This window comes from Saccopteryx leptura, chromosome 1, assembly GCF_036850995.1.
Source record: "Saccopteryx leptura isolate mSacLep1 chromosome 1, mSacLep1_pri_phased_curated, whole genome shotgun sequence".
In the NCBI taxonomy this organism is placed as follows: Eukaryota; Metazoa; Chordata; class Mammalia; order Chiroptera; family Emballonuridae; genus Saccopteryx; species Saccopteryx leptura.
The window spans coordinates 55,066,057-55,090,805 of record NC_089503.1 but is presented as its reverse complement, the minus strand read 5'-3'; the positions used below and the strand labels follow the sequence as shown (position 1 = coordinate 55,090,805).

Genomic DNA, 24,749 nt, shown 5'->3' with positions numbered 1-24,749 from the left:
AAAATAATGGTTTTTTAAAGTTGTTTGTTATATCTATAAAAAGGATTTCATACAAGGAGTACTAACTGCCATCAGAGGTTCCTCCAGGAAGAGGCAGAGTTGTAGGTTCACAGACAGACTGTCATTGGAGACACTCTAGAACCTGTTACTGAGAGTTATAGGTCATCAAGTGTGACAATCCTGTATTAAAAGATGAAAGGGTCCCCTAAGCGTGTTATCCCAGTATGAATGCCAAGAATAACATATGAGGTAACATTCTCTGGAGAAACATTACATAAATTTGGGAAAAGAAACTTTATAACATCCAGATTAACACTTGTCTGAATTTCAGGTGATAGATGCTGCCAAGTGGGTAAGCAACTTTAAACAAAGACATCATATTTTTCTATATGTGTAAGTGTATAAATAAATACATATTGTTTATAGGCACCAAGTTTAAAGTCAATATTCCCGAGAGTTGAGTCTACTTATTTATTTATTTACTTATTGTAATCCAAAGAATATCACGTTGGAAGACCTTGTAGAACTGTCCTTGTAGAAAATCTGGGATACTGGCTGGTACAAAGGACAAGATCTCACCTGTGACATGGCAGGCAACTCTGAATTATACACACCAGAGCTGAGGCAGAAACTAAGAGTTGACCACAATGAGTGAAGTCATGGAGTTCTGACACTAAAAACCCTTATTTCTAATGCCTCTCTTGATCCAAACTCTGTGACTTCCAACCAACTAAATTTCCTACCATGTCTGCCTGTCATCACTAATTTCAAACAATGTAATACTCAAATTTCTAAGTCTTTTTTAAAATATTGATTGATTCAAGATTACTCTTATGAGTATAATTCTTTCATAATGCAATAAAAGAGTATGCCTTGTCTCATAACCTACTTTCTTATGGCATTAATCACATCTTGGGTAGAAGAGAGACAACATAGGTCAAATGTATGGTTGCCAGATTTAGAAAATTACATTGGCTAGTTAAAATTTAATTTTGGACTAATAGCAAATATGCCTTGGTATAAGCATGACCTTTGTCATATTCATTATAGTTTACTGCAAAAAAATGATGTGTTGTTTGTCTAAAATTCAAATTTAACCACACATCCTTTATTGTGTCTGGCAACCGTCGAAGAAGTGCGAAGCTCTCAGCTCTCTTACTTTATAATGTTTTAATCACTCTTTTCTTCACATCCTTTGATAAAATGAGAATAAAAAGATGGTCAGAATAAGTAAATGAGGAACACACTGTAGTGATAAGACCCAGATCACCTAGCCAGTTGTTGGCACAGTGGATAGAACATGGCCTGGGATATTGATGGCCCAGGTTCAAACCTCCGAGATTACTGGCTTGAGCGCAGGCTCATAAGCTTGAGCATGAAATCATAGACATAACTCTAGTTGCAGGTTTGAGCCCAAGGTCACTAGCTTGAGCAAAGGGGTCTCTGGCTCAGCTTGAGACCCCTAGTCAAGGCTCAAAACTATCAATGAACAACTAAAATGCTGCAACTCCAAGTTGATGCTTTTCATCTTTTTCCCTTCCTGTCTGTCCTCTCTCTTGCTCTCTAAAATAAATAAAAATTTAAAAATTAAAAAAAAACACCCCAGACTATCCATTTCAGAAGACTCCTGCAAAGGTATTTAGAAAGATGCTTCAAGGATCTAGAGGTGAAATATATTTTAAAGAGAGGCCTATCATTATACATTCTTGAAAAGACCTACTTTATACAATATACTTTTATTTATTCTATAAACAAAAAATGGGGGTAAAATTTTATATTTATCATATACCATTCTAGGCTCTGGGTAATTAAAAATGAAAAATTCATTATTACAATACTCAGGACATGTATTTTATTTTTTCTATAGTAACAAGCAAACTAACATTTGAAGCAGTTTTTCTCTGGTCTCTCTCTGCTCACTCTGTATGCCTCCTACACACAACCCGCAGAAATCTCATCTCTTTGTAAATATAAAATAAGTCACTAGAACCAGCAACAGAGAAAGTCTAAAATGTAATTGACAGTTTCTCAACCATTTACATCTGATTGTGCAGATCAATATCTATTCCTCACTATCTGAAAAGTACATCTTGTCCTGAGTTCTAATATTATACTAAACCAGTCCAAAAAGGGGAAAAGAAACAGCTTCCAGAGGGTCTTATTTCTGGCAGAGCACCTAAGATTTCATTCTGCCCACCTGCATCTAGATAAAAGATCTCCTTTCTGATGGCCCTCAGCCAGAGTTTAGCTTATGAAGAGGGAAAAATTGGCTTTGTCTCACAGGCTTCACTAAGGAGAACGCAAAAGGGATTTTCCGCTTGAAAAAGAAAAAAAAGTAATCCAGCTCACCTTTGGCAAAGTAGAAGCTCAAAACCTCAGAATGAGAAGATAAGGGTTCATGCAGGAGCCTGTCTCTGCCTACCCGCTTATCACTTCAGAAAAATACAAACAAACAAACAAACAAAAAAAAAAACATACGAGTGGAAATGAATCAAAGAAAGCATAACAGAAGCTTAACAATAAAAATGGGAAGACACCATGTAGTACTTTTGGCAAAGCTAATTCTTTAGTATGTTCTAGGACCTACACCATCTCAGCACTCAACTGCTATATTTTTATCTTTTTTGCAGATAATTCTAGCATGAATATTTGAATAAGAATTTGAATTCCAATGATACATGCTACAGCTGCCCTGAATTCTCAGAATTTCAATTTAATCGTATAACTATTAGTTAAGCTTCTCCTGTATTCAGGACCTAAAATACTCACTAGGGATAAAAATCATGATTCAGAAAGTCTGGGTTCCTGCCCTTTGTAATGCAGAGTGTGTGATGGGGATGATAATCAGTGATAGAGCTCTGTTCATTTGCACTGACTTGATGAGTGGGTAGCAGCTATCACTGTGAAAGTTAGAATGAAATTTTAGAAATGGCTCTCCACTCCCTGGCTAGTTAGCTCAGTTGGTTAGGAATGTCATCCTGAATCAATGACGTTGCAGGTACAGTCCCCGGTCCATGCATGCATGGGAAGCAACAAACAAATGCATGACTGAGTGGAGCAACAAATGCGTGCTTCCCTTTAACCTCCTCTCTCTCTCCCTTCCTCTACCTGTCTCTCTAAAAATCAAAAATTAAATCCTGGTTGTTGGTTGGAATGTCATTCCGGGGCAGAGGTGGCTTATTTGATTTCCTGGTCATGGCACATACAGGAGCAGCTCAGTATTACTGTTCCTCTCATCCTCTCTCTCTCTCTCTCTCAATAAATAAAAAAAATAATAAATTTTAAAAATGTTTTTTTATTGTGAGCCTATTGAGAAAATTTTTCCAAACCACCATTGAATCATAAGGGTCTACCAGTTAATTACCAATTTTTATTCCTAACTTAAGGAGGCCAGATGATGAATCCTTCCAAACATAATGGTAGAGGCTGTCAGTGACATGTTACCAGCAAGTAGGAGGCAGGAAGAGAATAACGAATAGTGCTCTTCAGTAATAGTCTTTTTGTGAGTAACACTCAACCTCTACAACTGTCTACTTTTCTCATTTGATACTCTAAGTACCACCAATCAAAAGCAAAACTGCCCTGGCCGGTTGGCTCAGCGGTAGAGCGTTGGCCTGGCGTGCCGGGGACCCGGGTTTGATTCCCGACCAGGGCACATAGGAGAAGCGCCCATTTATTTCTCCACCCCCCCCCTCCTTCCTCTCTGTCTCTCTCTTCCCCTCCCGCAGCCAAGGCTCCAGGCTCTGGGGATGGCTCCTTGGCCTCTGCCCCAGGCGCTGGAGTGGCTCAGGTCGTGGCAGAGCGACCCCCCAGAGGGGCAGAGCGTCGCCCCTGGTGGGCGTGCCGGGTGGATCCCGGTCGGGCACATGCGGGAGTCTGCCTGACTGTCTCTCCTCGTTCCCAGCTTCAGAAAAATACAAAAAAAAAAAAGCAAAACTAAAAAATTTTAAGAGGAAGTGGAAAAGAAGGGGAAAGTGATGCATAACAGAGTAGTATAATATAAATAGAATAACAATAAAATAAGTTTCATTTTAAAAATATATAATTGAAGCATTTCTGTTGTCTGTTATTGCATTTATGCCCTGTTATGAAACATTTTCTCCATCTATGTGTTTCAGATGGTGCAGCTACAAGATGGTGAAAGCTCCAGACTGGCGTCCCTGACTGACAAGACTGCACAGCTAGGTGTTCTTCATATAATAACTCATATGAGACACAAACTGCCACTGAATGGCAATATATTCAGATTATAGCACCTATATTTTGGTATTTTGTTTGTAACTTACAGAAAAGTAAGCTAATCTGGTCTTATAAACTCTTCCTGATTCACATATGTGTATGAGGCAGGAACTGGAATTCAGACAGGCATAATTGGCTAAGCTATCTTGAAAGTTTTAGTGTTAAAGATATGAATGAAGTGATTTCTAACAACAATTAAACTCATGATGTTTTCCTATTTCTATAATGGTCATGTAAATTTTTCACAAATTACATTTTGAGATCTGTCATTTTTTTCTTAATAATCTTTATCATAATACAATACTCTCACTGAGTAACTTTCTTCACCCAGCCTTGCAACCAACATCAATAAGATTGATGAGGCAGGAAGGTACCTTCCCTATGTTGTGTCTTACTGTTGTGTATCTGATTAATTACAACATATTGTTATGGTGAGTAATTTTAAATAGAAAGACATGAAGTTATATCTCTATGGTTATAATTTTAATTGCATTGAACATGCTGATGATAATCATGTGGTTATAATCACATTCTAGTATTATTAGTGTTTATATAAACTCTGCTGACAAATTTTAACCAACAATTCTCTTCCTAATCTCCTTTGTTCCTGAGATGTACTCATATACTTATCTCAATGCCTCTTCTTTATCTACACCACCATACTAACCACATTGCTTTCTGTGCCCTATGTTTTTTCAGTCTGGAAACAATTAAAAATCAAAGTGCACTAATTGCTCTTTCATTAAATTCCTGTTCAACAGTAGATAGGTATAGAGGCTAAAGAGAACACAGAGCCCTAAGGAGCATGTATTATGCCCTGTGTTTTACAACATAAAATGCTGAAATGTGGACCACAGCAAGGTGGTTAGCTCCGGGGATGCACTTTAGGTGATGGGAGAAGGATCATGGTTCATTCAGGTATCATGCTGGCTAATGCTTCCTTTTACCCTGAAAAGCTCTTATTTCCTCACTGGTGTCCCTCCACCTAAAATCTGATATTTCAAAAGATGTCCTGAGTATACCAGGACCCTTCATCCTGATATCTAAACATCTCTTGAGCCTCTGACTTCCTCCAATATTTTTCAGATGAATTTTTTATACTTTCTTTACAGACAAGCTCAAAGACATTAAGTTTTATTATAGCTGCTATTTCCAAACACTTGATTGGTCCAAGACTTTAAAGCCATATCTGCCTTACCTCAGCCTGCTCAGCAATGTATATGCTATGTTGTGGTTTGACTTTGAAAGAAAGGTACTTATTGTAGGTTAAAGTGTAAGACCTGATAAAGTGCCAGCTTTTACACAATTTATTGCAAAACAGATCTCTTTAATCACATTCTGGAACCCTGCATCTTATACAAATATCTCATACAAAGTCTGAAGAGAACATTTTGTTCTCTGGTGCTCTGGATGTGAGCTTGTCTCAGTGATTCAAGGTGAAGGCAAGAGTAAATCTTGAATATGAGATTTGTGGGAGGCACACCCTAGTCTGTTCCTGTGTACTCCACATAAAAACTCTTCCCACAACTGAGCCCTCCACTCTACTTTTATTGTCAACAGGATAAATAGATCAAATACAGACTATGCCAACAACCACTCTAATATTTATTTTTGCATTAACCACCAGACAATAAATCATCTATTCTTCTTTCTCAACTGTGAGAATAAAAGAATGGGACAAACACTTGAAAACAAATGGGGCATAAAATACATCAATCCTTAAAACAAGTAAATCTGTCTAGTGAATCATTCTAATTACTCAAGTGCAAAGATCTGTCTGTATTTCAGCATCTGGACATAAGATACCACCAAGGCTTGCAGGAATGTTTCCTGAAGAATCAACTCTCCTTCTTTCCATTGGGATGAGGGGTGATGAGAGAAAAGACTTGTCACACATGTGTCACCCCTGAAAAGATAAAATTCATAATATTAAATATAAGCAAAGAAGTCAGCACTAAAATCTATTTTTTCTCTACATCAGGAAAAAGTCTGGGGTTTGTGTGAAGCAGTATACACAAGAGTCAGAGGTGAACAAGACAGCTAAACACTAAATAATATATATATGACCATATCTTCAGCATATAGTATCCATTCTTTTTTGTCTCCTCTATCCAATAAAATCTAGAAACTGAACCCTCCTTCCTCTTTAACCCTCCACCAACACAGGAATCCCACAGCCACTCACTTGTCTGGCATTCATAATCTTTAAGCCCTTGCAGCATCCATCTCAAGTCAGGAACTTGGAACCATCTCCTTTGTTACCTGCAGAGATTTGGCTTCTTTAGAGTGAAGTTTTTAATCCTAGAGATGACAAAAATGGATGTCAATGCCTCTGAATTTTAGTCTCTTCAAAACCACTGATTTCTTTCTATTAGCTTCCTTGAGCACTTCTGCCCCTTCCATGGAAACCCAGAGAAAGAAGAAAGTTGACTCCTGATTTTGGAACCAGAGAAATTGTGCTCATGTCTACTCTCCCAGTTTTCTCCTGGGTGAACTTGAGAACTCAATGACCTTTCAGAAGCACAGTTTATTTCTTCTAATATGAAAACTAACCTCTCTCTCTCCCTCCTAAAAGTCTTATGAAATTATATGCAACTGTAGATTTTTATAAATGCAAAATTTTGTATGTTAAAACAAATTTATTCAAGGAAAAGTCATAGTGTGGCTTTAGAGCCCAGGCATATGATAAGAGACTGAGATTATAGATTTGTTCCTGATTGTTTGAGATATATCAGGTGTGGGAATGCTGTTTGAAGAGTACCAAGACCTTTAAATTTTATTGCCCAGGAGAAAGGCCCCCAGAACAACATCTGAGATTTGAAGTTCATGGGAAAAAAATATAACACTTGGAAAAGTTGATTCATTGAACACTATACTATTAGTATTCTAAATTTCATGTGTTTAGAAAATATTGATGCAGTCAAGTAGTTATGACAATTTAGATACAAAAGGAATTCCCTCCCATTTGGATTCAAAATAAGATTGCTCAGTAGTTTGCACCAGAGCCAAATTATTTCCTGATATTCAAGTTTGCTTTTGAAAAATAAAGTGAACTATATAGAAAGACCCATTTCTTCTTTTTCTAGAGAAGATATTTAAATATAAAAGAGTAGTTTCCAAATGTGAGTTCTAAACATGTAGAGTAGATACAACCTACACACAATAGATCAAGCAGCTATAAAATAAAAACTGGAGTTCAACACAGGTATGGTAGGTGACTAATTGAGTTTATCTTCAGTTCGTGATGAAAATATGAATCTCTTCTATAAATTCCAGAAAAAAATAAATCTTGTTTTAAGTTATTTTAAATAATATTTTGTCCTTCATTGGATAAGGAACCTATATTAAAACATCACTGTGTTGCCTGACCAAGCGGTGGCGCAGTGGATAGAGCATCAGACTGGGTTGCAGAAGACCCAGGTTCGAGACCCCGAGGTCGCCAGCTTGAGCGAGGGCTCATCTAGTTGAGTCCAACATCGCTGGCTCAAGCAAGGGGTTACTTGGTCTGCTGAAGGCCCGCGGTCAAGGCACATAAAAAAAAAAAAAAAAAAAAAACAATAAACATCACTGTGTTGATGCTGAAATAATATAAAGCAATGTTGGAAGCAAGTATCCATTTTTAATTGCAATTAATTTAATATCAATTTGAAGTAGATAATGATAACACAGTATGCATACTGTAATTAGAAGAGTAATCATCACAAAAATAGAAAAGAGAAAAAAAAACATTTATACTAGAAATATCAAAAGAAGCTAGTCAATGAGAAAGAGAACAATAAAAATTTATTTTCATATACAACATATAGAAGCAAATAACAATATACAAGAAATAGAGCTACAATATTATTTTAAATATAATTGTGTTATTTCACCAATTATGACACAGAGATTGTTGGACTAAACCAAAATTATTTTTAATTTTATTTTTAAGTGAGAGGAGGGTAGATAGAGAGAAAGACTCTCACATGTGCCCCAACCAAGATATACCCTACAACACCCAAGCAGCAGATTTTTGAATAAACTGAGCTATCCTCAGCATTTGAGGCTTATGCTCAGACTTACCCCACTATCCTTAGCTCCCCGGGCCAATAGTTGAACCAATCAAGCCACTGGCTGCAAGTGTGTAAGAGAGAAGGAAGGAGGAGAGAAAGAGGAGGTTAAGCAGATGGTTGTTTCTCATGTGTTCTGTGACCTGGGATCAAACCCAGCACTTTCACCTGCCTGGCCAATGCTCTATCAACTGAGCCAGCTTGCCAGGGCCTTCAATTATTTCTAGCTGCAAGAGACATGTTTTGGATTCAAAGTGACAAATATGGCAAAAGTAAAAAGATAGAATTCTGGTCAAAATGATGAATGAAGCTGGGCCTGACCAGGAGGTGACACAGCAAATACTGCATTGGACTGGATTGCGGAGGACCCAGGTTCAAAACTCTAAGATGGCCGACTTGACCGCAGGCTCATCAGCTTGAACGAGTGGTCACTCGCTCTGCTGTAGACCCCCAGTCAAAGCATATATAAGAAAGTAATCACTAAAAAACTAAGGAGCTACAATAAAAAATTGATGTTTCTCAACTCTCTCCCTTCCGGTCTGTCTGTCCCTGTCTTTTTTTCTGACTCTCTCTCTCTGTCTCTATCAAAAAAAAAAAAATCATGAAGTAGGTAAACACTGGATCATCTTTTTCACAATCACATGAAAATTATATAATAACGACCCTTGAAAACCAAAAGAATATAAGCTGAAAAATTCCAATAACTAAGGATGTAAAGAAGTCACTTGGAGACTGTTAAGAGGGGCATAGGCAAAATGGGCTTGCTCGACACCCACATACAGAGGGTAAAAAATAAAAAGAATATCTTGTCTGTAAGGATCCCAACTGAGAAACAGGGAGTCCCAGCTCCACACCAAGCTCCAAAGTCAGGAATTCAGGGAACACGAGTCCCCTCAATATCTGGCTGTTAAAATCAGCAGAGAATCAGTTCAAACAACATGGAAAGATGCTACAGACACATGTGTCCTCTTAAATGACCTTAGCAAGGAGTCACTCACCAACAAACACTTGTCCTAAGCTCCACAGAAAGAAGAGAAGCTTGGAAAGTGCCAGAGACATATAGAAAGACAATGAATTGTCTCCCTTCAGATTTTAGCCTGCCACCCTTCAGATTTTAGTCTCTCATTTTACTGAACTAAAATGCCAGTAGGTGGCACTGTTCTTTTGTTGAGCCCTACCCCTACACAACCAGTAGACACAGGTCAATGATAAAAAAAAAAGTCGCTGTTGACTTGGCTAACATGACTCTTGCCCCACTCTGGTGATTCTCTGAGACCCTACCCCACCGAATTCAAGCCTCTCACCCATTTTCGTCTAGAGCTTAAGCCATAGAAGCCACTGACCAGCCAGCTTACATTGCTGTTTTTCCTCAAGTCTTTCAAATGTTCACAGAACCAAAATCAGCAATGGCTGACCTTACTGGCAGTTGGGGCATCTGAACTTGGTTAATAGCATAGCATCTGCAAGGCAGCTCCAAGACCAGCGCAGACAACCACCAACCTCAGATCACTTTGTTGCTCCTACCAGGTGGTGCTTCTCCAGACACAGGAAGTAGGTGACCTTAGCCAGCACCAAAATTCTAAGTACAGTTTATAAGAATGCTCAATGAACTTAGGGGAAGAAAAGATGATCTCAGGGAGATCATAGTAAACATGAAAAACCAAAGGAAAAAAAAAAAGGAGATAGAAAGCATAAAAAAGCAGTAAGAGAAAAGAAGTTAGTTGCATATAAAGAAGCTCCCACAAGATTACCAGCTGATTTAACAATGGAAATATTGTATTCCAGAAGAGATTGTCATGTCATATTTAAAGTAATGAAAATCAAGTACCTAAAACCTAGATTAGTCTGCATAGCGACCCTATCATTTAGAATTGAAGGAGACATAAAGAGATTCCCGGATAAGAAAAAGCTGAAAGAGTTCATCAGTACGAAAGAAGTATTACAAGAAATGTTAAAGAAAATTTGGAGAAAGGAAAAAAAAAAGATAAAAAATTTGGATAAAACATCATCAAGAGGCCCTGGCCAGTTGGATCAATGGTAGAGCATCAGCCCAGCATGTAGAAGTCACGGGTTTGATTCCCAGCCTGGCACACAGGAAAAGCACCCTTTTTTTTTTCACCCTTTTCCCTCACCTTTCTCTCTATCTCTCTCTTCCCATTCCACAGCCAAGGCTCTATGGAAGGAAGGTTGACCAGGGTCCTGAGGATGGCCTCATGACCTCCGCCTCAGACACTGGAATGGATCTGGTTGCAATAAAGCAACTCCCCAGATGGACCGAGTATCACCCCCTGGTGGGTATGCCGGGTGGATCCCGGTCAGAGGAATGCGGGAGTCTGTCACTTGCATTCCTACCCCCTCCACTTCTCACTTCTGGGAAAAAAAAGAAAAAGTATATCATCAAGAATGTAGAACATTGGCCCTGGCCGGTTAGCTCAGGGGTGGAGCATCGGCTTGGCGTGCAGGAGTTTTGGGTTCGATTTCCAGCCAGGGCACACAGGAGAAGCACCCATCTGCTTCTCCACCCCTACCCCTCTCCTTCCTCTCTGTCTCTCTTTTCCCCTCCTGCAGCCAAGGCTTCATTGGAGCAAAGTTGGCCTGGTGCTGAGGATGGCTCTATGGCCTCTGCCTCAGGCGCTAGAATGGCTCTGGTTGCAAAACAGCAATGCCCCAGATATGCAGAGCATCGCCCCCTGGTGGGCATGCCTGGTGGATCCCGGTCGGGCGCATGTGAGAGTGTCTGACTGCCTCCCCGTTTCCAGCTTCAGAAAAATGCAAAAAAAAAAAAAAAAATAGAATGTAGAACACATGAATAACATAATAAACCAGATCAACCCAATTGGCATCTCTAAACTCCTTCACCCAATTAATGCTCAATGCAGTCTTTTTGAATTCCTATAAAAATTATTGGCCATATAATATTTTAGGCTATGAAGTGTGTATCAATACATTTAAAAGACTAAAATAATAAAACATATGTTTTCTGATCAGAAAAAAATGAAAATGCATAGCAAGAGAAAACATTAAAAATTACGCTGTATTTGCATATAAATATCACAGTTTCAAATATCCAAAGGATTAATGAAAACAACAAATCACAAAGAAAATTTGGAAATAAGTTGAATTCAATAAAAATAAAAAATAATGCAAAAATATGGAACATAGCTAAAACAATTCATTTATAAAATTAAAATGATAAAAGAAAAGACTGTGTCAAATTGTTCATCAAAGGACCTTGCCAGTAGGCTCAGTGGTAGAGTGTTGCCCCACTGTATGGATGTCCCAGGTTTGATTCCCAGCCAGTGCACATAGAAGAAGCACCCATCGGCTTCTCCACCCTTCCCTGATTCTTTCTCTCTATCTCTCTCTTACCCTCCTGCAGCCAAGGATATATTGGAGCAAAGTTGGCCTCGGAAATAATGATGGCTCAATGGCCTCTACCTCAGGTGCAATGGAGAAATGCCCCAGATGGACAGAGCATCACCTTCTAGTGGGCATGCCGGTGGATCCTAATTAGATGCATGCAGGAGTCTATCTCTTTGCTTCCCAGCTTCTCACTTCAGAAACTATACAAAAGAAAAGAAGATTTATCTATATGTCACTTCAAAAAACTAGAAAAATAACAACAAATTAAACACAATACACATGATAACACATACTGACATACACATGTGCATATAGAAATACTCAAAAGAGACTATATAATTGAGAATAGATGTCAATAATATGGGAAGGTTAAAAAAAGATAAATCATTAAAACAATAAAAGTTATTTCTGGAAAACATCAATAAAGTTAATAAACATAACTAAATTAAACCCACCCCCCAAAAAAAACACGCACACAAATAACCAAAATCAGAAATAAAGTGGAGACAACTGCTGTGAACGCTGTAGAGATGATTACAAAGACTAAATTGATGTACAAACCTGACAATTTAGAGTGAGAAAGTTTCTAAAAACATGTCTTTATCAGAAACTGACTCACACAATGTACAAAAAAAAAAAAGTAAACCTATACAAGCAAAAAAAATATTTTAAATTCTTTTAAAAAGGAAGACCCAGATTAAGATGGTTTCATTGGTAAATGTATTAAATAATTAAAAAATAATACCAATCTTTCCCAATTATTTATTCAGAAAGAATAACAAAAGAAAAAAAATCTGACACATTCTTTAAGAATAAGATAACCCAAATTCTTTGTTCATGAAGAGTTGCTTTAAATGTTCTAGTCGAGATCACAGATTCAGGAGACTATACATATAATTGGACACAATGGATCATCACTCCACAGACAAATTTTAAACTGAAATAGATATTTTAATAAAAACAATAAATTTCCTTGTAATTTATGTATTCAATTATGTCAATAACCAATAGAAGAAATGAAAAGAAGGAATTACTGCAGGACCAAAGAAACCTCAGAGTTACCACCAGAAACAATACAGCCACACAGCATGGAAGGAAACTTAGTCTTCCTTTCCCTCAAGTTCAGATGCTGGGACTTCTTCCCAAGTCCTACCTGCAGGATCTCCACTGTTGACCCCTGCAACTGATGCTCCAGATCTCAGATGAGATCTTTCATCAACTGGCTCTGCTGGACCAGCCCTTGTTCATCTTTTTCCAGGTAACAGAAATTATATCGGTCCTTCTTTCCAGCTTTAGCAGCTCTTTCTGCTCCTCACTGTCCAAAATACCTCTCTACATTTTAAAACAATCCTGACAAATTGTCATTGCTTTTGTACTTGATTCTTCAAGAATGAGAAAGAGTGTAAGGAACTCAGGCTGGCAGAAATTGGGAGCCAGAAAAACAAGTATTTGAGTTGGAAGTCCTCCCAGCGAAGGGACATACACCAGAAGAGCAGTTCATGAGGAGCTGACGTTTCCTATTATTTTCCTTCATCACATTCCAAAATAATGACCTCATGTCTGCATTATTGCGGCCAACCCTGAACCAAAAAGGGACATCTGATATGGCTGAGCCATATCCACATATGCCACATATCTTACACAGATGCCCAGGACAGTCACACTTCACTCCATGAAACCTGATTCCCCTCTATGCACACACTGTTTCTAGCATTGAAAGCCAGGGATATATCCATGAGCCATTGGCAATAGGCTTCCCTTGAAAGAGTTAAAGGCTCAAGATAATGACATAAATGAACACAGAATTCACTAGCTATCTTCACCAGAGTCTCTTGTTGAGAATATCTAAACTACAAATATCTGTGTTAATTTGTGACATGTTAATTTTCAGCCTCATCCCTATAAGGGAGACAATAAAGAATGACTAATCAATGACTTGGGGCATAGGGACTATCAGGGAACAAGGTAGAATGTAGTTCCATGTGACTAAAACACATGGTCCTGCCCAGTCTCCTTTAGAAAGAGTCTTCTCCTGCCTTCCAGAAAGTTCTCTCCTCTCTGATTTCAGATCCTAATGTCTCAACTTTCTGCTGGTCTGCCCTAAGCCTGTCCAGAGCTGCCTGGAGCTTCTCCTGTGACAGAAGACTCATATCAGGAACTATGCATATCTGTGTCTTGAAGGAAATCTGATGTGGTTAATATGTTCTTTAAAATTCTGAATATAGAGGTGATCACTCCATGTCAACAGAAGACTGATTGTGACTTATAAGAAGAAACATGATCCTGTAGTAATGAAATAATGTAGGTTTCGATCCACCCAGCTGCCCAGTTACCCCTCCTGTCCAAAAGGGAAATGACCACTTGCTTGGACACCAAACCTACACCTATTAGCACAAGGCATAAAAATATCTACTCCTGCTTTAGAGTCTTCTTATCATTTTATAATTGTATGAAATGCACAGAACAGTCATTCAGGCCTAGAAGGTGAGCATGGGAAGAAAAGTGATCACAGGCCTCAGAGATATGGTGGCAAGATACCTGATGTCAAATGAAAAGTGGAGATTTCCCATCAAGTCCCATTTCCTGTCCTGTCTCTCCCCCATCCTGGTCTGTAACCTTGTACTCCTGGGCAACCTCCTCCATGAGGAATGTGTTGTGACCACAGTGCTCTGGAGATCTCTCACAAAGCCAGCAAATTTACGTCTCATTGTCCTTACAGAAGAGCAGGAATTTCTCTCCATGGTGCACATAGGGATCTCTCTTTTGCTTCTCCCCTGAACTCAATTTCATCTCTATAAACTCCTCTACTATGTTGGCCACATGCTGGTTAGGTCACAAGTTTTCAATCTGGTAAGTAATTCAGCACACAGGGCAGCAGCTCCCTCCTTCTTAGCCAACAGTGAACTCCTTGTTGTTTGCAGTGATGCAGGTTTGACAGAACCTGTGCTCACAGTACAGGCTCAGGACTTCTGTCAGGACCTCCAGGAAGATGGGATGGGTCCCCTCATCCATAATGTTCTTCAGGGTCAATGAATCCATCACAGTGGCTACCTCACTTTTATCTGTCCTGATTTGAGGTTCCTCGTGCTTACAAATTCCTGCTTTATTGGAAAAGTTAAAGGGAGGCAGCACAGAAAGAGAGGCATAAAATGATATTAACTGTGTAGAAATCAGGAACAAGGCAAGACCCAATATAGGACAAGAAAAGAAAAGGTAGAGAAACAGTAAAGTAGTTCAGTGGCTGGTAGAGGAACTTTTTATAACATTTTAAATACTTTTTATTCATATGACATGACAAATTTAATTTTTCTCTGTGTAATAGTTGTTATAGTCCTTCACTTTTACTGAGCAGAAAGATGACATGAGGCCTTTCTATTGTACTAAGACTCTGTGTGACCAACCATGGCTCCAGCTTAAGCTTTCTCATGCCAAACACATCCTCAGTGCAAAAAGCACCAAGCCACTTACGCGTCTGGGTTGTTATACCTGCACTTCTCACAGTATGCAATGCTGCCTTTCAAATAACTCTCTCCTTCAAATGACTCTCTCCTTACATGTTCATTTATCAGAAAAACCTGCTCTGACTTGCATATTTGCATTGTAAGCATTGCCATCATTTCCTGCATATTTGAAATTATTTCTCTTATTATCATAACATAATATGTGAAATGTGTACGTCAAGAGAAAACCATCTTTCAGAATGTACATAGAAAGAGTGACTTAAAAAGGTCATTTATCTTCAATACACAGGGTGGAAATTAACCTAATACATACAGGGACAACCTGCAATGTTCTGTTACTACCCTACAGAGTTAATGAAAGACAATTCAAGTAACTTAAAAGGGTCTAGGATTCCTGTGTTGACAAATAATGAAATTTCACATTAGTCTGTAATAATGCGAAAAACATTGATAGGAGCTGAATTTAGAGTATGTATGTGGGTGGTGAGAAGGGAGATAGTATGAATATATTCACAGGATCTCACAAGTCACATACGTTAAAAAAAATAGGAACACGATGGAAAAAGTATCACAATTTTACACAAAAACATTCAACAAAATTTTAATACCTATATATTACACACTAACTAAAATAATAGACATAAGCACAATAATGAGTCTAAAGAGAGAATTTAAACCACTATGACCCTGGCACTTACTTGGAAAGCAAATTAAATAATCAGTCATATATCTATACATGTTACAAACAAGAAGATGTGAAAAAACTACTAGAGAAGCATGCATGTTTTGGGAACTCAGATAATGGGGTCAGATAAAGGGTTGTCCAGCAATTACAACTTGAAAACAAAAGAATTGAACTAAAAGCCAAACATGATGAAAATATGGTATACGGGAGAGAAGAACACGTACTAGGTACTGGAAGTGACCTGTTCATTAAAGACACACCAACGTGTCTGAGGTTGAAAATGCTGGTGTGGCTGGGTGTAGAAAACTGCTAGGCTCTTTGGTCTCACATGAGCCTGCAGTGACCCTAACACATGGCACCTCCCCAATCATGTAACATTTAAGGCCTCTTTTAAAGAGCAGAAGAAATTATCCCTTAGGTGGTGGTATGTTTGATGGATCCAGTGGGGAATTTGGAAGATGAGTAGGATGGATACACAGGCGCCCAGGAGTGAAATAATGAAGCTTTCAGGAGAAGGAGATGAAGGAAACGGAGAGCAGGGGATGGGAGTGAGACACAGGGTGAGGCTAATTGTGAAGACTGGTTGTTAGATTAGCTATCTGGGAACAAAGTGTTATCATCAAACCTGTTCTCCTTCTTCTTCAAGCTGGAAATGGGGAGGCAGTCAGACAGACTCCTGCATGCTCCCGACTGGGATCCACCCAGCATGCCCACCAGGGGGCGATACTCTGCCCCTCCGGGGAGTCACTCTGTTGCATCCAGAGCCATTCTAGTGCCTGAGGCAGAGGCCACAGAGCCATCCTCAGTGCCTGGGCAACCTTTGCTCCAATGGAGCCTTGGCTGTGGGAGGGGAAGAGAGAGACAGGGAGGAAGGAGAGGGGGAAGGGTAGAGAAGCAGATGGGTGCTTCTCCTGTGTGCCCTGGCCGGAATCGAATCCAGGACTCCTGCACGCCAGGCCGACGCTCTACCGCTGAGCCAACCGACCAGGGCCTCTCCTTCTTCTTATGAATATAATGTTGCCTTACTTTTCTCTTACTTTTTCTAATTTAATTTAATTTTTTTTTTTTTTGTATTTTTCCAAAGCTGGAAATGGGGAGAGACAGTCAGACAGACTCCGGCATGCGCCCGACCGGGATCCACCTGGCACGCCCACCAGGGGGCGACATTCTGCCCACCAGGGGGGGCTGCTCTGCCCACCAGGGGGCGATGCTCTGTCCCTCCAAGGCGTCACTCTGTTGCAACCAGAGCCACTCTGGTGCCTGGGGCAGAGGCCAAGGAGCCATCCCCATCGCCATCGCCTGGGCCATCTTTGCTCCAATGCAGCCTCGCTGCGGGAGGGGAAGAGAGAGACAGAGAGGAAGGAAAGGGGGAGGGGTGGAGAAACAGATGGGCACTTCTCCTGTGTGCCCTGGCCGGGAATTGAACCCTGGACCCCTTGCATGCCAGGCCGACACTCTACCACTGAGCCAACCGGCCAGGGCCTAATTTAATTTAATTTAATTTTTTTGAGAATTCTATAATAATATATAATTGGCCTGAAGTGAAAAGTGCATTTGAACTAAGAGGGCTTTATAAGGACCAAAGATGCTAGTAAGTAAGCTTACATTTCAATTTTCACAAGCTAGCCCTGGCCGGTTGGCTCAGTAGTAGAGCGTCGGCCTGGCATGCAGGAGTCCCAGGTTCGATTCCTGGCCACGGCACACAGGAGAAGTGCCCATCTGCTTCTCCATCCCTCCCCGTCTCCTTCCTCTCTGTCTCTCTCTTCCCCTACCACAGCCAAGGCTCCATTGGAGCAAAGTTGGCCCGGGTGCTTAAGATGGCTCTGTGGCCTCTGCCTCAGGCACTAGAATGGCTTTGGTTGCAACAGAGCAATGCTCCAGATGGGCAGAGCATCACCCCCTGGTGGGCGTGCTGGGTGGATCCCGGTAGGGTGCATGCGGGAGTCTATCGCACTGCCTCCCCGTTTCCAACTTCAGAAAAATACAAAAAAAAAATTTTTTTTTTCATAAGGTAATTGTGACTTTTATAACCAGCTGTGTCTTTTTAAGGCCCTGAAGTTATGTTCATGGGCTTTCTCAAGGTAATCAGTAGGCTCACATAATCTATGATGTTTCAAACACATGTCTGATTAAGCTTCTTCTGAAGCAAAGATGACATTGATAAAGTACTCAAGTACAGTGTAAATGTCATCACTGAGAGCTCACTTGAGGCAGCCAATGTTGGAATGCCATGTCCCATGTCTCCTATCATACACCCCTAGATAAACCAAGTGACCTGGCAACTTATATCTTTTTGGGTGAAATAAATGACAATGGTCAGTCAAACCGGAAATTACGGTGGTGTTCAGTCAGAGATGGTGGCACAGAGTGGTAGCACAGTGTTGCTCACTCTCCCACCTGGACTTCGTATGGCACTTTGGCCACAGCCTAGGCTCCGGAGCTCTCCTGGATTCTCCAGGTTAATGGGGCTATGAAGCAATAAACAATGAAGGAAAGGAGAGCAGACATTAATCTAGAAGATTGCCAAAGTTTAACTATAAATGTAAGATCTTCTGTATGAGATAAACAATGTTTTCACTTTACTCTGTGATCAGGAGGAACACTTAGTGTCTGTGAGAATTAATTTTATATGTGAAATTGTATAAGCCACAGAATGTAGATTTTTAGCCAAATACTTGTCTCAATGTTGCTATAAAAGTATATTTTAGATGAAATTAGTACTTAAACCAGTACACTGAATTAAATAGATTGCCCTCCAATATGTGGGTGGATCTCATTCAACGAATTGATTGTCTTAAAAGAAAAAAGACATAAGAATCCCAAAAAGGGAATTCTGTCTCCAGACTTGGCTTTAACAAGTTCTTCCTTGGATCTCCAGTCTCCCAACCTGCCCTAAAGGTTTTGGACTTGTTATCTTTTAGAATTTTCTAAGTTAAATTCTTAAGATCTGGAAAGACAAGATGGCCACGGAGTAGGCAGACGTTCCAACTCCCACATCCCAGAACCAAAATGGATTACAACTTAATTTTGAGAACAGTCATCTTGAAAGACCAACTTTGGACTGAACAAAGAGGATTCTACAGCCAAGGATGACCAAAGAACCCACACTGAGACTGGTAAGAAAGGCAGAGATGCGGAGAGGGCTGCCCCAATCCTGGTAGCAAGCAGTGGACTGGAGGGATTCTCATGGTGGAGAAGAGAGCCTGGCAAGTTGTGGGTTGTGGGACCTCGGCCCCAGATCTAGAGTCCAAGCCTAGAGCCCTGGAGCCTGGAAGGGGAAAATAGACTTTTTTTGGCTGAGAATGGAGCCCATATACTGTTTGAAAGGAGACAGAACTCTCAGACCCAGGCTCTGTATTAAAGGGACCGCATGGAGAGCCTCGCTCACAGCCACCTGCCCGAGGCTCCAGGAATGGGAAGTGTTGTGAGGACTGAAGTTGCCTGGGGAGAGTGTGGTCTCAGAGGCACAGGGGGAGACACTTTGAGAGATAAACACTCTAACACCTGGGGTGAATCACACCCCAAATCTAAAGTGAACATTATTCCTCAAGCATCCACACTAACAAAGGAAAGAAATTACCCTGCCCACTGTAGGCTTTTCTGATACAGTCAGATCAAAGAAAAGCTTAGAGGCAGGCAGTACATTGGAAACACAGGTAGTGCTGGGGTCTGAGCTACAACACCCCCACGCTGCTGAGTGGTCTCCAGGTTCATGGGCTTGCAGCTGCAGGAGGCTAGGCAGTCAGGGCGAGCGGACACCAGACCGCCAGTGAAGGCGGAAGCCATAGTGGCCAATGCAGAGGTCGGAGTTAGCATGCAGTCCCGCCCCTGGTGGTGGCTGAAGCCCAAGGTGATGGTAGAAGTAGTCCCAGTGGCAGTGCACAGGTCCGCCAATGAACACAAAGGCCATGGAAGCTGCTGCAGAGTCCGAGGAGGTGCACAATCACACCTGCGGCATGGGCTCGCCCCTAGAGGAGGCTGAGGCCCGGGCAACAGCAGAAGCAGTCTGAGCAGCGATGGCACACTGACCAGTCCAAGAAGGCAGAGGCGGTGGCGACTGCTAAAAAGATCTGAGCTCATGCGTAATTATGCCTGCAGCAGGGGCCCACCCCTAGCGGTGGCTGAGGCCGGGGCTACAGGGAAGTGGTCCAAATGGGCACACATCAGCCACCACAGGTGATGGCAGCTGTGGCGGGCCTCTGCGGAGGTTGGAGCTCTCATGCAATCCAGCCCAAGTTGTGAGCATCCCCTTAGCAGCTGCTGGGCCTGGGTGACCTTGGGGGTGGTCTGAGCGGGTGTGCACGGGCCCAACCAGGGTGGTGGAAGCTGCAGCTGTCAGAGGCTGGCTGGCACCGGCAGCAACTGAGCCCAAACGCCCAAGGCGGCAAGGGAAGCAGTGGCAGGAGGGTGGGGCTGGAGAGGCTGAGAACAGACCACACAACCACACAACGAGAGCACAGAGGCCACACCCATTGAACCCCTGAGACCACACCATTCTAAGGGCTGGAAAAAAAAAAGACAAAATAAAATAAATAAAATGTCTGGATAGAAAGACATCTGAGGCTAAGAGGCAAGCCACATCAAATACCGTGCCTAATTAATGAATTACACTACTGAGCCCAACAAGTAGCCAGCAATAAGAGGCAGCAGAAAGCAGATCTCAGGGGAACATGAACTTTTAAAGAAACTAACCAGGACAAGAGCAGATAAAAGGTATCCTAGGAGTGCTGCTGATACATACATTACCAGGGCCGGTAGAGGCAGCCCCAAGATCTGGATCATCTGTAGCTCCAAAAAGGTAGATAAGAGCCAGTCATAGGCAATAACCCCCACTGATCTGCACCAGGCTTGGGCCAGGAAGGTCCAGGCCAGGCACATCCAGTGGTAGGACACAGAGAGCATTATTTCAGGACCTAACAACCCTTGTTAGAGAGGTAGCTTAAGGAAGGGCTCCTCACACATGATCCAGGTAAGACATAAAAAACACCGACACAAATGGCAAAAAGAATAGCGATAGCAGATAAGCAGTCCACAGCAGATTACAAACAGCAGCTGATGCCAACCCCAAAAGATCTAGAAACAACACAACTGAAAATCGGAGGCAGACATACCAACCTTAGACTCAGCTAGCTACACAAACTATACACCAAAAGGGAGAGTGTATACACAAAATGGGAAGACAAAGAAATACAATTCAAATGAATCAATAAGAGAACCCCCCCCCCCCAAAAAAAAATGAGTGAGATGGAAATAACCAAATTACCAGATGCAGAGTTTAAAATAATGATTGTTAGGATGCTCAAAGATCTTAGAGCAACAATGGATGGACATAACACCTAAATAAAGAGATAACAAGCATTAAAAAGGACATTGAAATCATAAAAAAGAACCAGACAGAAATGACAAACACAGTATCAGAAGTGAAGACTATACTAGATGGAATTAAAAGCAGGCTGAATGAAGCAGAGGATCAAATCAGCGACTTAGAGGACAAGATAAGTGAAAGCACAAAAGCAGAACAGAAAAAGAAAAAAGCATTAAAAATTCTGAGGAAACACTAATAGAGCTCTGTGACAACATGAAGAGAAACAATATCTGCATAATAAAGGTTCCTGAAGGAAAAGAGAAAGAATAAGGGATAGAGAACCTGATTGAAGAAATTATAGCTGAAAATTTCTCTAAATTGATGCAGGAGTCACACAGGTTCAAGAAGCAGAGAGAACCCTATTAAAAAAGAACCCAAAGACACCCACACCAAGACACATTATAAACAAAATACAAAGCTAAGAGATAAAGAAAGAATACTAAAAGCTGCAAGAGAAAAGCAGTCAAGCACCTACCTACAAAGGAACCTTCATAAGGATGACATCTGAATTTTCAACAGAAACACTCGAGGCAAGAAAAAAATGGCAAGAAATATTCAAAGTAATGCAGAACGAGAACCTACGATCAAGACTACTTTACTCAGAAAGGCTATCATTTAAGATTGAAAAAGAAATGAAAAGCTTTCCAGACAAAAAAAAACCTCAAGGAATTCATCACAACAAAACCAATGCTGTAGAAATGTTAAGGGACCTGCTGTAAAGAGAAAAGGGGGAATTAATCCATTGAGAGACATGTAGATTTAAAGAAAAAATGGCAATAAACAACTACATATCAATAATAACCTTAAATGTAAATGGACTAAATGCTCCAAACAAAAGACATAGGGTAGATGAACAGATAAGAAAATAGGACCCATACATATGCTGTCTACAAGAAACCCACCTCAAAACAAAATATACATATAAACTGAAATGAAAAAGAAGGAAAAAAAATATTTCATGCAAATGGAAAGGAAAAAAAAGCCGAGGTAGCAATACTTATATCTGACAAAAAACACTTTAAAACAAAGGCTATTCTGAGGGATAAAGAAGGTAATTACATAATGATAGAAAGAACAATACAACAGGAAGAGATAACCGTTATAAATATCTATGCACCTAATATCGGAGCACCTAAATATATAAAGCAGACTTTGATGGACATAAAGGGAGAAATCAATGGTAATACTGTAGTAGTAGTAGGAGATTTTAATATCCCAATAACATCACTGGATAGATCCTCAAGAAAAAAATTAGCAAAAGAACAGCAGAATTAAGGGACACATTAGATCAACTGGACTTAATAGATATTTTCAGAACCTTTTACCTTAAAGCAGCAGAATATAAATTCTTTTCAAGTACTCATGGTATATCCTCTAGGATAGACCACATATTAGGGCATAATATGAGTCTCAACAAATTTAAGAAGATTGAAATCATATCAAGCATCTTCTCTGAACACAATGGCATGGAACTAGAAATAAACTATAATAGAAAAACTGAAAAACACTCAAACACTTGGAAACTAAATAGCATGTTATTAAATGACGAATGGGTGAATAATGAGATCAAGGAAGAAATAAAAATTTTCTTGAAATAAATGAAAATGAGCATACAACAACTCAAAATCTATGTCACACAGCAAAAGTAGTCCTGAGAGAGAAGTTCATAGTATTACAGGTGTACCTTAAGAAGTTATTAAAAGTTCAAATAAACAATTTAACCCTACATCTAAAAGCACTAAAAAAGAACAGCAAGTAAAGCCCACAGGAAGTATAAGGGAGGAAATAATAAAGATCAAAGTGGAAATAAATGACATAGAGGCTAAAAAAATTAAAAAAAAAAAAAACAATAGAAAAGATCAATGAAACCAATAGCTGGTTCCTTGAAAAGTTAAACAAGATTGATGAAACTTTAACCAGCCTCACTAATAAGTACAGTGAGAGGACTCAAATAAATAAAATTAGAAATGAGAGTGGAGAAGTAACAACTGACACAACAGAAATACAAAGGATTGTAAGAAAATACTACGAGGAATTGTATGCCAAAAAATTAGACAACCTAGTTGAAATGGACAAATTCCTTGAAACATATAATCTTTCAAAAATTGACCTGGAAGAATCAGAAAGCCTAAATAGACCAATTACAACAAATGAGATCGAAACAGTTATCAAAAAACTCCCAAAAAACAAAAGCCCTGGTCCAGATGGCTTCACAGGCGAATTCTAACAGTCAAAGAAGAACTAACTCCTATCCTTCTCAAGTTATTTCAAAAAATTTAAGAGGAGGGAAAACTTCCAAATTCCTTTTATGAGGCAAGCATAGTTTTGATTACAAAACCAGGCAAAGATAACACTAAGAAAGAAAACTATAGGACAATATCCCTGATAAATTAAATGTTAAAATTCTCAACAAAACATTAGCAAACAGGATACAGCAGTACATGAAAAAAATCATACATCATGATAAATTGGGATTTATTCTGGGGAGGCAAGCCTGGTACAACATTCACAAATTAATCAATGTGATTCATCACATAAACAAAAGAAAGGAGAAAAACCACATGATAATATCAATAGATACAGAAAAAACATTTGATAAAATCCATCACCCATTTATGATCAAAACTCTCAGCAAAGTGAAAATACAGGGAACATACCTCAACATGATAAAGGTCATCTATGACAGAACCACAGCCAACATCATACTCAATGGGCAAAAATTAAAAGCAATCCCCTTCAGATCAGGAACAAGGCAGGGGTGCCCCCTTTCACCACTCTTATTCAACATAACTCTGGAAGTCCTAGCTACAGCAATCAGGCAAGAAGGAGTAAAAAAAGCTTTGAAATGAGAAAAGAAGTAATAAAACTATCATTATTTACTGATGATATGATACTGTACATAGAAAATCCTAAAATCACAGTAAAAAACCTACTGGACATGATAAGTGAATTCAGCATGGTGGCAGGATATAAAAGTAATACTCAGAAATCAGAGGCATTTTTATACAACAAGAATATGTGTCTGAAAAAAATTAATTAAACAATCCCCTTCACTACTGCAAAATAAATAAATAAATAAAAATAAATAAATAAATAAAGTACCTAGGCGTAAATTTAACCAAGGAGGTTAAAGACTTTACTCAAAAATTATAAAACATTAATAACAGAAATCAAGGAAGATACCATATACCGTGTTCATGGTTAGGAAGAATAAAGATCATTAAAACGTCCATATTATTAAATTGTTCAAAGCAATTAATAAATTCAATGCAATTCCTATTAAAATACCAATGACATACTTCAAAGATATAGAACAAATATTCCAAAAATGTATATGGAACAAGAAAAAAACACGAATAGCCTCAGAAATCTTGAAAAAGAAGAATAAAGTGGGTGGTATCACACTTCCTGATATCATTATATTACAAGGCCATTGTACTCAAAACAGCTTGGTACTGGCAAAAGAATAGGCATATAGATCAAAGAAACAGAACAGAGAACCCAGAAATAAACCCATATCTTTATAGACAATTGATATTTGATAAAGGTGGTAAAAGCATACAATGGAGAAAAGATAGTCTCTTTAA

The 24,749-nt window shown here is 39.7% G+C and overlaps 1 protein-coding gene and 2 pseudogenes across 4 annotated transcripts in view; all 3 read right to left on the bottom strand.

Annotated features, from left to right (window-relative positions):
* LOC136394159 (tripartite motif-containing protein 5-like) overlaps positions 1-24,749 on the bottom strand; it is a 119,281-nt gene that overhangs the window by 42,752 nt on the left and 51,780 nt on the right. The gene's annotated exons all lie outside the window — the stretch shown is intronic.
* Positions 5,879-24,749, bottom strand: part of LOC136389678 (tripartite motif-containing protein 5-like) — a 40,308-nt pseudogene continuing 21,437 nt past the window's right edge.
* On the bottom strand, positions 13,667-23,197 carry LOC136389679 (tripartite motif-containing protein 5-like; annotated as a pseudogene).